At 41.4% G+C, this 15,271-nt stretch overlaps 1 protein-coding gene across 1 annotated transcript in view; it reads left to right on the top strand.

The window, feature by feature from the left end:
- Positions 1–2,540: 2,540 nt before the first annotated feature.
- Positions 2,541–15,271, top strand: part of CCDC126 (coiled-coil domain containing 126) — a 50,354-nt gene continuing 37,623 nt past the window's right edge. Inside the window, exon 1 of the mRNA XM_044246221.1 lies at positions 2,541–2,768. The gene's annotated coding sequence lies outside the window, so the exon portion shown is untranslated. The remainder of the gene's footprint in view (positions 2,769–15,271) is intronic.

Consider the following 15,271-nt stretch of genomic DNA (forward strand, 5'->3'; position numbering starts at 1 on the left):
GTCTTCACCTTGGGTCAAGATCTCAGGGTCCTGGGATCAAGCCCTGCTTCGGGTTCTCTGCTCAGCAGGGAGCCTGCTTCCCCATCTCTCTGCCTGCTGCTTTGCCTACTTGTGATCTCCTTCTCTCTGTCAAATAAATAAATTAAATCTTAAAAAAAAAGTCTGTCCCTTACTCTTTTCCTTTTTTTTTTTTTTAAAGATTTTATTTATTTATTTGACAGAGATCACAAGTAGGCAGAGAGGCAGGCAGAGAGAGAGAGAGAGAGAGAAAGAGAAGAGGAAGCAGGCTCCCTGCTGAGCAGAGAGCCTGATGCTGGGCTTGATCCCAGGACCCTGAGATCATGACCTGAGCTGAAGGCAGAGGCTTTAACCCACTGAGCCACCCAGGCACCCCTCTTTTCCTTTTTTTAAAGTGAATTCTACCCCCAACATGGAGCTCAAACTCACAATCCTAAGATCAAGAGTCTCATGCTCTACTGACTGAACCAGCTAGGCATTCCAAGTCTGTCCCTTACTCTCAAGGTCATGGATATATGCTTTTATCTTATTTTCTAAAAGCTTTATTGTTTTGCCATTCAAATTTATGTCTGTTATCCACCTGGGATTGATTTTTGTGTGTGACGTGAAGGGCCCATTTTCATTTTTTTCCCCTTCTAAATGAGAATCTATTTGTCTTAACACCAATTATTGAAAACTATTTTTTTTTCCGAAAAACATTTTTTAGGTATTGCTATGCATCACCACCATGACAATATCAACTCCCATGTATGGATGAAAGTTTCTGGGCTCTATATTCTGTTCCATTGGTGTATTTGTCTATTCTTGATCCAGTAACACACTGCCTTAATTACTATGGCTTTATAATAAAACTTGCTATCTGGTAGCGCAAGTCTTCTTCCTCCTCTTCTGTTCACTTTCTTCCTCAGGAAGCTTGTCTTTGTTCTTCCATAAAATGCCTAACTGGCTTAAGTTTCACACACACACACACACACACATGCACGTACACACACCTATTGAGATTTTTTCTGGAATTGCATTGTATCTACAAATAAATCTGGGGAGACTTACCATCATTCAGTATTGAAACTTCTATGAACATATTATCTTTTTTTAAAATTTTTTTAAAAAGATTTATTTATTTATTTATTTGACAGAGAGAGAGCGAGAGAGAGAGAGCGAGCACAAGTAGAGGGAACAGCAGACAGAGGGAGAGAGAGAATCTTCTCCCTGAGCAGGAAGCCCAGTGCAGGGCTCAATTCCAGGACCATGGGATAATGACCTGATCTGAAGGCAACACTTAACTGACTGAGCCACCTAGGTGCCTTGAACATATCTCTGTTTAAGTTTTCAGGGCTTTTGTTTTTGTTTTTTTCTTTTTAAATTAAGTTCCATGACCAACATGGGGCTTGAACTCATGACTCTGAGATTAGGAGTTGCATGCTATAGCAACTAAGCCAGACAGGCACTTCTTCAATGAATTTTGGTGGGGGGGGGTAGGTGTAAGGGGGAGAGAGAATCTCAAGCAGACTCCATGCCTCATGGGGCTCAATCCCATGACCCAGAGATCACCACGGGAGCAGAAATCAAGTGTTGGATGCTCAACTGAGGGAGACATCCAGTTACCCCTTCAATGTTTTTTAAAAAATGTTTTCTTCATGTAGGCTTGCCCTTCTTTGATTTATTCCTAGGTTGTTGATATTTAATTTGAAGCTATTGTAAGTGGTATCTTAAAATATTAGTTATCTTTTCCTTTTTGGAGTATAGAAATACTTTTTTTTTAAAAGATTTTATTTATTTTTTTGTCAGAGAGAGAGGAGCTAGAGCGAGCACAAGCAGACAGAGTGGCAGGCAGAGGCGAAGGGAGAAGCAGGCTCCCTGCCAAGCAAGGAGCCCGATGTGGGACTCGATCCCAGGACCCTGGGATCATGACCTGAGCTGAAGGCAGCTGCTTAACCAACTGAGCCACCCAGGGGTCCCGAAATACGTTTTTTTTTTTTTAATGCGACTTTAAAATTAACCCGTTTAACTCCTATTAATTGTAACAATTTATCTGTAGATTCTTTTGGATTTGCCACATAATGACATCCTCTGTGAAAAATAACAATTTGTTTCTCCTTATTTTCGTAATTCCTTTTATTTTTCTTGCCTTATGCCAAGGACTAAGGGCATTCAGGGGCAATAACGTACATTCTTGTCTGCAGCACACTTTTAATCACTATTACGTCCTTTTGCCTCCAGGTCACAGCCTTGAAATTGTTAGTCGCCTGCTGGAGGGTCAGGAGTAAGACGCCTACGCTCTCCTTTCAGCTACTGCAGGGAGTTAAAAGACAGAGCGTCTGCCTCCCGTAAACTAATTTTCCAATCCTGGAGATGCCTGCAGCTTCTTCTGGTTGCTACGCAACGGCGTCGCCCTGCCCCTGGAGTAGGATCAGCCGGGCCAGAAGCACGTGCCGCCTCTTCCGCATCCCCGGACTACATCCCCCATAATGCCGCGGACCGCGATCGGCTGGTCTCCGAAGTGGGGGAAGGGTTGGGACCGGCCGGGAGGCGGAGCGGAAGCGGACTGCGAGGGACGAGAAGAGTAGAATCTCCACGAGCTGGGAACCACCTCGTCGGTGATTCTCAATCTTGGCCTTTCTCCATCCCCACCTGGAGGCTGCTTCGCAAGCGCAGGACGCAACTGACGCCTGCTAATCGACTTTCGCTGCGCCGCGCCAGCTCGGGAGCCCGTTGGCGGCGGCGACAGTGACAAGAAGCCCACAGGCAAGGTAATGGGGAGGGGGCGAGAGGAAAGCGGGGGGTGGAGGCGACTCCGCCCGCCCGCCCCGCGCCTCTCCGGTATTCCCCTCAGGCCCGGCGGCCGCCCTTCCTCCACCGTTTCCCGCTCGTGCCCCTCGCCCCACCCGGGCCGCTGCCCCCAGGTGTCCGCGGAAAACCGGCTCGGGAGCTGCCGGTAGCCCGCGGCCGAGGAGGCTCTTTGTCCCTGCCCCTCTGGGTCTGACAGCCGTGGCCCCGAGGGCCCCGGGCGGAGAACCGAGCGAGTCTCGGCTGCTTGATCCGAGCGGGGCGGGCTCGGTCCCGTGGCCACGAGCGCGGGGGAGCGACCGACCTGGTGCAGGGATGGAGGAGCGCCCGCGCGGCAGCCGCACTCACTTCTTTTTCTGCTTTTGACAGCTCAGCTCTGTTCTACTTTGAGGGAGAAAGTCAAATGCCTCTTTTTTACCCCCTGTTCAAACTCAGCTCCTGGGTGATTGGTAAGGATGAACTTAAACTGCTCTGTCGACTGTGACTTACACTCTCGAAAGCGGTACTAAGAGTGGCTTAGGCAGCCTCGGTTCCCATCCTGATCGAGGCACAGCTTGGCCTTATGACCTTGGTTAATTAAAGGTTCTAAGCCTGAGTTTTCTCATCAAATGGAGATAACAGTACGCATCTTTAAGTTGTTAGAATAAAAAAAAATAATGTGCTTACAACGTCATTAATTCCTTTGATGAAAAAATCCTTTGAATATGATTCTTTTATTAGTTATACTGAAGTGGCCTCTGGATTTACGAGTTTTGTGCTTTTCTTTGTTTAATGATTAGTAAAGTGTTCTTTACTTAATACCTCGTTCACCTTAAACCTAAGGAAGGAATTCCTTTAAAGTATGCTGTCTTCTTAATTTCCACTGTTTGAAGATGGCTGAGAATGTTCTTAGGAAATTGATGACTCTGCTTTTCTGTGGATCAGCTCTGGAGATACAAGGACTTATTCACCGCCCCCCCCCCCCAAAGCTGTGTCCTTTGGGAGACTCTTTAGAGGAGCTTAAGTGTTTGTTTTGGCAGAGTAAGCACCTAGGTGTTCTGCAGTCCTGACGTGGGGCTTCGCCATCTTTACCTTATGTCAACTTTTTCCACCACTCTCTACACTTTCTTACTGGTTAGTAATTTTACTCATTTGGGATTTCCGTTTGCCAGTGGTAGTTTTGATCCAGAACAAGTTGAATGAATGCAATACAATTTATAAGGAGTGATTTGAAACATTTCACATTAGTTTCTCTATAGTTTTGGTTCTTGCACTGTTCTCTCCTGATATTTACTGACAATGGTGATGAGAAATCCTTATGGTCTTATGTTGATTTTTTTTCATTGAAAATGCCTGTTCTGTACTACTTTGGGTTCAAACACTGTTGTGTAATATGTGAAGTAATACGTTTTGAGTAACGCTGGTTTTGAATGTACTGGGAGAAAAACCAGTAGGGCCTGATGAATTTTCTATGTTATGTCTTCAGTGACTGATGCATTAAAAAAAATTTAGGGGGGCGCCTGGGTGGCTCAGTGGGCTAAAGCCTCTGTCTTCAGCTCAGGTCATGATCTCAGGGTCCTGGGATCAAGCCCGCATCAGGCTTTCTGCTCAGCGGGGAGCCTGCTTCCCCCCTCTCTCTGCCTGCCTCTCTGCTACTTGTGATTTCTGTCTGTCAAATAAATAAATAAAATCTTAAAAAAAAAATTAGGAAGAAAAGGAGAAAATCTGGCGAATGTATTTCATAAGGATACTAGCAAGGAAGTAAATAAGGGGAAAACATTTAAGCTGTAGGAGATGACCTATGCATATAAAGAATTTTTAAAATATGATTTTCATAAAAATATGTGACAAAAATACTCATTTTGAAAAAAAAAAGTTTCTATATTGGTGTTTGTGCAGTACAGATGGAGAGTAATGGACTACGGAAATAGAAGACCTTGGTTTTTGTCCTAGCTCTGTCACTATCTATATAACCTTATGTTCCTTTGTGGTCCTCATTTTCCTCTTGCCTAACATAGTGAATTGGTCTGATTCCAAGGACTCTTCTAGTTCAAACTTTCAATGATAAAGGGTTTTAGATGTCCTTTTTTTAACATGTAACAAATTGATACAAGCCCTTTTAGTCATTTATTTGTGTCTTGGGTTTTTTTTTTTAATTATTCCCCACCTCGAGGAAGGGGATGTACATGTAGGAACTAGAAAGCTGCCACAAACAAGCATTCCTCTTTCATGAACTGCACGTGTTTTTTTCTACATTTTTGACATGCTTATTTCTTTTTTTCTCTACTGCGGATCTCTTTTATTTTACTTATAGCATCTGTTTACCTGTTGTGCCTATTTCTTTGTAAATCTACTTTGTCAATCCCCTAATCCAAACTTCATTGTTTCTTTTTGTGAATTCTTTCCCTTTTTGTTCCTTTTCCCAACAACCTGGTGTTCTTAGGTGCTCTTTTTTTTCCCAAGGCCTCAGGCAAAGGTGCCCAGTGCTAGTCTAGTTAGTTGTGAAGGGGGTTGTGGGCTCATTTGTTACAAAACATGTTTGGGTGAGGCTTTGGGTAGGTGACTAAAATATGTGGTACAACCTAATTTATTTTATTTTGCTTATTTTTAAAAATATTTATTTATTTATTTGGCAGAGCGCAAACGCATGAATGAGCATGGGTGGGGGAGAGGGAGAAGCGGGTTCCCTGCTTAACAGGCAGCCCAACAATGGGCTCGATCCCAGGACCCTCGGATCATGACCTGAGTCAAGGCAGACGCTTAACTGACTGAGCCACCCAGGCGCCCCAGCCTAATATATTTTAGATTAAACTGTTACTGTGTCATAATGGTTGAGTAGTTTCCCTTTGTCCTAACATTTCTATTCTTAACCTTGAATTACTTTACCCATTTTTTTTTTAATCTTTGTACTCTTCAGAGCTATTATCTTCTCTCTTTTCTCCCAAATATGCCATCTAAAAATGATCCGCTATCTTGAGACATGTGTCTGTATCTTAGCTGGAATTTTAGTGTAGCTTCTTTCAAAGCAGTTCACATTTAAAATTTTAGACCTAATTAGGAGTGGAAGGCTGTGTTTTCTGTTAATTTTTTCCTATGTATTAGCCTTGGGCAATATTGTGTAGAAAAAGTATTCTAAGAATGGGCCTTTCCCCCTGAAATTACATTCCGAGGTCAAGTCTGTGGAGGACTTATTTCTGAGCCTTTTTTGAAGAGAACTGTCTGAACCTCTGTGCTCTGGTGAACATACTGTGTCTTTTTGTGAAGTATTTCTGCTTTTCTAATTGTAAATTCCTTGGGAGACTAATAGGCACTGATTCTTGTAGCACCTTTGGCTTAGTGAGAGCTTCTCTCCTTGCTAGTTGCTGCCATTGTTATTATAGTTAATTTAACTATAGTTCTAAAGCACAAAAAGCAGAGCACTGAATAAATGCAAAAATGGGATTTGAAGAGGAGTTTTTTTTTTAGGTAGGATTACCATCTATTAATGTTTTTAATGTTGTTATTGCAGTGTTTCCATAAACAATACAAGTATTTCAAGACAGGCAGTGTGTGAAATAGTGTTTTTAAAATTTTGACTGCACCCATAGTAAGAGATCTTTTTATATCAAGACTTCATAGATACACACGTATGTGTGTGCATGTGTGTGTCTGTGTAAGAAAAAAATGTAGGTATCTAACTGAAAGAAAACTGACATAAAGCAAGATCTGTAGTGGTACTCTCTACTTTGATAGTTTCTATTTTATCTTGTATTTTTAAAAAGTGCCATTTGCGGGCGCTTGGGTGGCTCAGTGGGTTAAGCCGCTGCCTTCGGCTCAGGTCATGATCTCAGGGTCCTGGGATCGAGTCCCGCATTGGGCTTTCTGCTCGGCAGGGAGCCTGCTTCCTCCTCTCTCTCTCTCTCTGCCTGCCTCTCTGCCTACTTGTGATCTCTCTCTGTCAAATAAATAAATAAAATCTTTAAAAAAAAAAAAAAGTGCTATTTGCAAACTGTTAAGTTGATTTTTGTTCCCCGCTTTTGAAAAACAGGAGAGTCCTGTGCTGAGAATTTGGATGCCTAATTTCCTCCCATTTGTTTGCTGATGGATAGTCATTAATCCTCTTTGTGCTTCACTTTCCTTTTCTTTAAAATGAGGGTGATGGGGTGTCTGGGTAGCTCAGTTGTTAAATGTCTGCCTTCACCTTGGGTCATGATCCCAGCGTCCTGGGTTTGAGCCCCACATCAGGCTCCCTGCCAAGCGAGGAGCCTGCTTCTCCTTCTCCCTCTGCCTGCTGTTCCCCCTGGTTGTGCTCACTCTCTCTTAGTCAAATAAATAAATAAAGATCTTGGGGCACCTGGGTGGCTCAGTGGGTTAAGCCGCTGCCTTCAGCCTTGATCTCAGGGTTCTGGGATCGAGTCCCGTATCGGGCTCTCTGCTCGGCAGGGAGCCTGCTTCCTCCTCTTTCTCTCTCTGACTGCCTCTATGCCTACTTGTGATCTCTCTCTGTCAAATAAATGGATAGAATCTTAAAAAAAAAAAAAAATCTGGTTTAATAAATAAAGATCTTAAAAGAGAAAAAAAAATGAGGGTGATCCTCTGTCTTGACTGTAGTAATAATGTTAACTAATATATTTGTCTTTAGGTCCCTGGCTAGGGAGAAACCACTGAAAAATTGCTTAAATATCTAGTTGTTTGCATGTTTGGTATTTGGGAAGAGGCATAAAAGAACTTTGAACAGATCTTTGGAGGTTATTGGAATGGAGACTTTAAGGGCTTTAATAAATGTGAAAACTAAGAAAAAAGTTTCCCCCCTTTTTTCTGTTTATACCTTTTTGTCCTTTAACAAGGAATCTTTTAGAGTTTGAAAATTTCTATTTAAAATGCTTAGTAACCAGCATCTGGGTGGCTCAGTTCATTAAGCATCTGCCTCTTGATATCAGCTCAGGTATTTTTTAAAAAATTAACAGATAATGTATTATTTGTTTCAGAGGTAGAGGTCTGTGATTCATCAGTTTTACATAATACACAGCCCTCACCACAACACATAACCTCCCCAGTGTCCATCACGTAGCCACCCCATCTTCCCACGACCTTCCACTCCAGCAGCCCTCTCTCTGTTTCCCGAAATTAAGAAGTTATGGTTTTTCTCCCTCTCTGATTTCATCTTGTTTCATTTCTTCCTCTCTTCCCCTCTGATCCTCTGCCTTGTTTCTCAAGTTCCTCAAATCAGTACGATCATATGATAATTGTCTTTCTCTGACTTATTTCGCTTAGCATAATACCCTCTAGTTGCATCCATATTATTGCAGTTAGCAAGATTTCATTTTTGATGGCTGCATAATATTCTATTGTATTTATATACCACATCTTTTTTTTTTTTTTTAAGATTTTATTTATTTATTTGACAGGGAGTCATATAGCGAGAGAAGGAACACAAGCAGGGGGAATGGGAGAGGGAGAAACAGGCTTCCTGTTGATCAGAGAGCCCAATGCTGGGCTTAACCCTAGGACCTGAGATCATGACCTGAGCCCAAGGTAGACGCTTAATGACTGAACCACCCAGGCACCCTATACCACATTGTCTTTATCCATTCACCTGTCCATGGACATCTAGGCTCTCTCCACAGTTTGGCTATTGGGGACATTGCTGCTAAAAACATTGGGGTGCACGTGCCCCTTTGGATCACTATATTTGTATCTTTGGGGTAAATACCCAGTAGTGCAATTACTGGATTGTAGTGTATCAGCTCAGGTCTTGATCCCAGGGTTATGTGTTCAAGTCCAGCTTTGGGCTTCACTGTGGAACCTACTTTAAAAAAAAAAATTGCTTTATAGCAATTTTAAGTTAACGTGTTGGCAAAATGTTACCTAGATTTTATTCCATACCCCATCTTTAACTACACTGCCCCCCTCATGTTAGAAAATGCTAATAGGAATGTATTTACTTATTTTTCTGTGCAAAGTCACTATACCAGATTATTACTCTTCCCATATGTTACCGAAAAGTAGAACTACCATTTTTCTAAGAAAAGGGAAAACAAAAATTTCTATGCTTGTGGGTTTCCTTCTGTTTACTTTGAATGATTTCTCCAAACCAGGCCATTCCATGCTGGGGATTGGGATTCCTCCCATTCTCATTTGTTTGTACTGAGGAGACTAGGAATAAAGATTTTACTGCCTGCTCCCAAGATTTTGGTCAGAAAAGAATTCTAAAGGTTTTGGTTGGAAGGAAATTGGAACCAGACTTTACTTCCTCTTGTTTTTCAGATCAGACCTTCCTAGAGGGCCTTCCTTGATCTGATACTTCACGTAGAGTCCTCAGATATCCTCACATCACCCTGTTTGTTTATTTTCTCCGTAGTAGTTTATGACAAGCTGATATTAACTTGTTTCTGCGCTTGCTTGTTTATTGTCTCCAACTAAGACATAATCTCCACAAGAAGAATCCTGTCTTGTTTCACCTTTCACATCTCCAGTTCTGGTGCATAGTAGGTACTGCAATAAATATTGTGAATGAGTAAGTGAGCAAATGAATGAATAAACCAAGATCTTTCATGCTTTAAATGAAACTTCGTATAATAGATTGTTGAGCCTAAGTCTTTATGTAGTCCTCCCCCACCCCCAAATTCTTTTTTCTAGAAATACGTTTTCTTATCAGTGTCTGCTGGACATTGTGAAGGTGTCTCCATCCAGAAGATCTTGTATTTATCTGTGCTTTACTTCATATTTTTTTCTGTTGTTTTTTACTTATGTAAAAAAAAGCTAAGCTCTAAGATTTCTTAAATCCTTTTTGTAGTAACTTTGTAATAGTTTGATTTATGGGAATAAAGTGTATTGAAACTTTAAAGTGCTGACTTGATAATTTAATGAATAGTCTAAGCATATATTTTTGGAATTTTAGGATCATTGCTCTAAACTGCCATTACTGTTCTCTATGTTCTTTTTTTGTTTTTTTAAAGATTTTATTTATTTATTGGACAGACAGAGATCACAACTAGGCAGAGAGGCTGGCAGAGAGAGAGGAGGAAGCAGGCTCCCTGCTGAGCAGAGAGCCCAATGTGGGGCTCCGTCCCAGGGTCCTGGGATCATGACCTGAGTCAAGGCAGAGGCCTTAACCCACTGAGCCACCCAGGTGCCCCTTGTTTTTTTTTTAAGATTTTATTTATTTATTTGAGAGAGAGAGAGAGAGAGCGTGCGCTTGAGAGAGCTTGCGGACACAGACTAGGGGAAGGGGCAGAGGGAGGGGGGGGGAAGCGGACTCCCTGCTGAACAGGGTGAGGGAGGTGGGGGTGGAGATGGCTGGATCCCAGGACCCCAAGATCATGACCTGAGCTGCAGGCAGATGACCTGAGTTGCAGGCAGACAAGTAATTGACTGAACTACCCAGGTGCCCTCGGGTTATGTTCTTTTAAAGCAAAAGAGAATAAGCTTCATTTAATGTTGCAGTTCATTTAGTATTTTACAAACGTAACCTTTCTAGTGGCTGTAAAGAAAGTAGTATGGTATAGAGAAAAACCTAAATAGAGAATCAGGACCTGTCTTCTAGATCAATATAGTTTTTGCCATTAACTGTCTCATTTTAGGCAAGATACCCTGGGTTTTATTTCATATGAAATGTCAGGGGATTGTAGTAGATTTCTTCTCAGATTCATCTAGCCACAAAATGGATAATTGAAGGTACTTTAATTTTATCTTGAAACTTGCATCTCCTCTGCCCTTTTGTCCCCCTACCCCCCCCAACACTGTAGGGAAGTCATTGCTGCTTGGGAGAAGATGGGGTTAGACTCAAGGATGTGCTTAAAGTAAACCATAGGTATCTACTGATTGTCAGTGGGGTTTAATGGGAGTTGTGGTAGCAGTGTAGGGTCAGTTACTCTTGCCCTTAGGCACATGGGATTGTGGGGACAAGGTTCATAACTGGATGAGAAGATGTGATGTGTGAAATCAGCTGATATAAAGTAATGTGTTGTGAGAGAAGATCAGCATGGTCTGGGGTAAGGTGATGAGGTTTTGAAATCCTTCTGGCTAAGTTAGTGTTTAAACAGATACTCTAGTCTCATTGTAGGCTATTTGGAAGGTGAAGTTTTCTCATCAACAGTGCCATTGTATCATCTTTTAGGACTGGGTAATTCTTCAGTAATTAGTAATCAGTAACTAGTACCAATGAAGTATTTCATGCTCTCCACAAATTCTGAGTAGAAATTTGTTCAAGCCTGTGGCCTCTCCAGTAGCTTTTAACTAAGTGAATGAGAGGATGTAAGGAAACATGCTTCATAAATAAAAATGGATGTAAATGTAAGGTGCTATTATAATTATTGTATGAGACAGTGAGAAGACTGGCTTGATTGGGGGAGATATTTTTGTCACTAATGGGAAATAGATTTGCCTTTGGGGACTGGATTATGGAGGACCATAAGAGCTAATCACAGGAGTTTTATTTGGGTCTAGTAAAACAAAAACTCCTGAATTAACTCAGATTACTCAGATTATCAAGAATTACTGGCATTGCTACATTAGTGCCTGACACTAATAATAAAAGTTAGTGTATATTGAGTAGTATGAGGTGTCATTTATCTTTACCAGTATAAATGAGGACATCAGGGTCTAGGGAGATAAGGTAACTTGCTCAAGGTTATAAAGATAGAATATGTAATTTCATATGGAATATGTGGGTCTGGAGATGGGGCAGGAGTGGGAGTGCTACTTTTTGAAGAGGCAACATTTGAGATAAATAATACTAAAAAATGAAAAGGAGCAAGCAGTGGGGAGAACATTGCAGTGGGGGTGAATAGCAGTTGTATATAGAGCCTGAGGTCAGAAAGCATTTGGTTGATCTTGCCTGGAGGGACTGTAGCACAGTGAGTAAATAGAAGTGGTGTGAGATTAGGACAAAAGAGAGAAGGGGAGAAGTCAGATTTTGTAGGGCCTTGTGGCTTGAGGTAAAGAGTTTTAATTTTATTTTAAGTACAGTGGGAAACTGTTGAAGGGTTTTTAAGCAGGGGAGTGATGTACTACAACTTTGTGTGTGGTTAAAAAATACATAAAATGTACCATTTGAACCATATTTAAGTGTGCAGTTCAGTGACATTAAAAATGTTCACATTGTTGTGCAGCCATCACCATTATATATCTTCAGAACTTTTTCATTGTCCCAGAGTAAAACTCTGTACCCTAAACTTTAAACCATAACTCTCCATTCTTCTCTCCTCAGCCCCAGCCCCAGCCCCAGCCCCTGGTAACTACTATTCTACTTTCTGTCTCAATGTATCTGACTGGTCTAAGTACCTATATTAAGTGAAATCCTACAATATTTGTCTTTTCGTGTCTGGTTTATTAACTTAGTATGATATATGTACCTTTTTAAAGTAGGCTCCATGCCCAGCATAGGTCTTGAACACATGACCCTGAGATTAAGGGTCATACTTCACTGACTGACCCAGCCAGGCGCCTCTTAGTATGATATCTTTAAGGTTCAGTAGCTTGTAACTTGTATCAGAATTTTATTCCCATTTAAACCTGAATAATATTCCATGGTATTGAAAGATCCCCCCGGGGCTCCAAGCACCCCGGAATGGACCCCTTCTCAGGAGGAGACCCCCGGACCCAAAAACCGAGCCGAGTCCACTGGTCAGATGCAAACAGCACGAGGTTTATTGAGTAGACACAGGTACCTGCGGGCGGTCAAGTCTTAGGAGGACTCGCGCACCAGCCCTTAGTTCAGGGCCTTTTTATGGGGTTTGGGGAAGCGAAAGCATACGTACAGAAGCGGAAGCATGGTTACAAAGTTTTCATTGGCTGGTTTGAATGTAAAGGCATACTTGGCGCGCGGGAATACCCCTGATTGGTTCGCTCAGCATCCTTCATTTACATAGTGGGAAGTTACTTTCATTGGTCGTTAACAAAAGGAAACAGACAGTATTGGCTAGATTTCAATCCTTCATTAGCATGTAGACTGACCATCGGCATTGGCCAGACTACAATCCCTTATTAGCATGTAGACTGACCATCGGCATTGGTCAGACTACAATCCCTTATTTGCATGTAGACTGACCTTTCAACATTCCTTGTAGTATCTTATCACTTTTTACAACATGGGAGGAATGTTTAAGGGAGTGGGAGAAGGGGGTGTTGGCTAAGCAAAGAGAAGGGGGAAGGAGGGGGAAAGGGAGGGAGAAAACCCTTTTCAGTATGTATATACTACATTTTGTTTATCTGTTCATTTTTTTGGACATGGGTTATTTCTACTTTTTGTCTATTGTTGAATTATGCTGCAATGAACATTGGTGCACAAGTATCTCTGAGTACCTGCTTTCAGTTTTTTAGTGATTATACCCAGAAGTGGAATTACTGGATCATACGGTAATTATGTGTTTAATTTTTTGAAGAACTGATGTACTGTTGGTTTCCACAGTGGTTGCACCATTTTTCATTCCTATCAGCAGTACACAAGAGTTTCAATGCCTCCACATCTACCAACACTTGTTTTTTTGTTTAGTTTTGTTTTTTTTTTGATAAATGTTATAGGGGAAGAAACATCTTTTTTATTCTCCCTATCTTCTTAGGTTCAGTACCTGGGGCTCTGCAAATTAAATTGACAAAAGCCAGATTAACAGGAGAAAAAGGGTTATTTCATATGCAGATGAGGGGCTTTACAGAAATGAATGAAAACCAAAGAAGCAAGTAGGCCTGAGAGCTTGTATATCATTTAGACACAGAACTATAAATGTGAAGATCTGACAAGACAAAGGAAAAGGAGTTTTAGTTTCTAGAAGCAGTTGGTTGTGAGAAGGTAATATATGGGAGAAACTAATGGAAGATAAGGGTTGTTCAAGTTGTATTTGTACAGATTTGTCTCAACATCAACTCCCTGTCTCCCATGATGAGAATGTTGTCACCTTTCTGATGGGAAATTCTTGTCTGCCTTTTAGGTAGAAAGGGGGAGAGCAAGGCAGGAAACACTTCCTGCATCTGCTGTTTCTTAGTCATCTTCAGTTCCAACTAATCCTTATACAGAAGTGGCATGCTTGTACTTTGGGGTGGTACACTCTGATGCCCTTCCTATCATGCTAATAATGGGTATGAAGTGGTATCTCATTGTGGTTTAATTTGCATTTCCCTAATGATTAGTGATTTGAGCGTCTTTTCTTGTGTGTATTGTTCATTTACGTATCTCTTTTGAGAACCATTGGAATTTTTACTATTCAAATTGTGACTTGTTTTTAGAAGAACATTTTGGCTGCTTTGAGGACAGTGGCTTGAAGTGGGGTTGAAGAGGAATCTGGGAAACCACTTGAGAAACAGCTGCAGGAATCCAGTTGGAGATGATGATACTTGGACCACACTCCTTTGCCTTTTGAGATCTAGTGCTCTACAGACAACTTCATTTTATTTTATTATTTATTTATTTATTTAGATAATTTGTGACAACTTCGTTTTACATGTGCCTCCTCTCCTTCACTTCTGCTTTTGAGCATATATACTCTAATTCCTTTTGTATTCTCTGCAGGTACCCAGGAACTTTCCCCTGGGAATCCGAAAGATATTTATAAGTCTGTCTTAGGTCAAAATAATGATGATGAAGGTGATGACGATTTTGTTTTTGTCTCTTTATTTTTAAGAGCTTTTATTTATTAGAAAGCAAGTGAGAGAGGAAGCATGAGCTGGGGTATTGGGGAAGGGAGAAGCAGACTTCCCGCTGAGCAGGGAGTCTGATGTCGGGCTCAGTCCCAGGGCCCTGGGATCAGGACCTGAGCGGAAGGCAGGCACTTAACTGACTGAGCCACCCAGGCATCCCTTGTTTTTGCTTTTTAAAAACTACTTGGGTCAAATATGAAGTTTGACTTTTTAGTCATTAGTAGACAATTGATATGGTGGCCTAGAAGTTGGGATGAAAAAGTGTTCAGATTGTACACTCTTTTGGTCAAAAAAGGACTCTAATAAATACTGTGCTTGATTGTAGCCATAAACGCTTAGTGACAATGTAGGCCTTTTAGATGTAATTGTCATTTCCCTCATGACCTAGGTGGCCTTCCAGGAGATGGACTAGTACTTGAAACCTAAAGAAAAAAAATGGGGAGGTTCAGAGTGCAAGTTCCTATGTCACTTGCCGCTTTGAACATTACACAGGAAGGCCACATTATTAAACCCTTCCTTTTTTTCTTTTTCTTTCCTAAAGATTGAGTCTAAGAATAATTACTGCTTAGAAGTACTAAAATAGGGGCATCTGGGTGGCTCTGGGATGAGCCTCTGCCTTCGGCTCAGCTCATGATCTCAGGGTTCTGGGATTGAGCCCTGCATCAGGCTCTCTGCTCAGCGGGGAGCCTGCTTCCTCCCCTCTCTCTCTGCCTGCCTCTCTGCCTACTTGTGATCTCTCTCTGTCAAATAAATAAATAAAATCTTTAAAAAAGTACTAAAATAAATTACCTTTAGTTGCTAAACAATTAAAATCTTCTTGTCTGCTTTTTTCTTTCTATATGGCATCACAAAAAAATCTTTCAGGGAACAGAAC

Source organism: Neovison vison, chromosome 4, assembly GCF_020171115.1.
Source record: "Neovison vison isolate M4711 chromosome 4, ASM_NN_V1, whole genome shotgun sequence".
Classification (NCBI taxonomy): Eukaryota; Metazoa; Chordata; class Mammalia; order Carnivora; family Mustelidae; genus Neogale; species Neogale vison.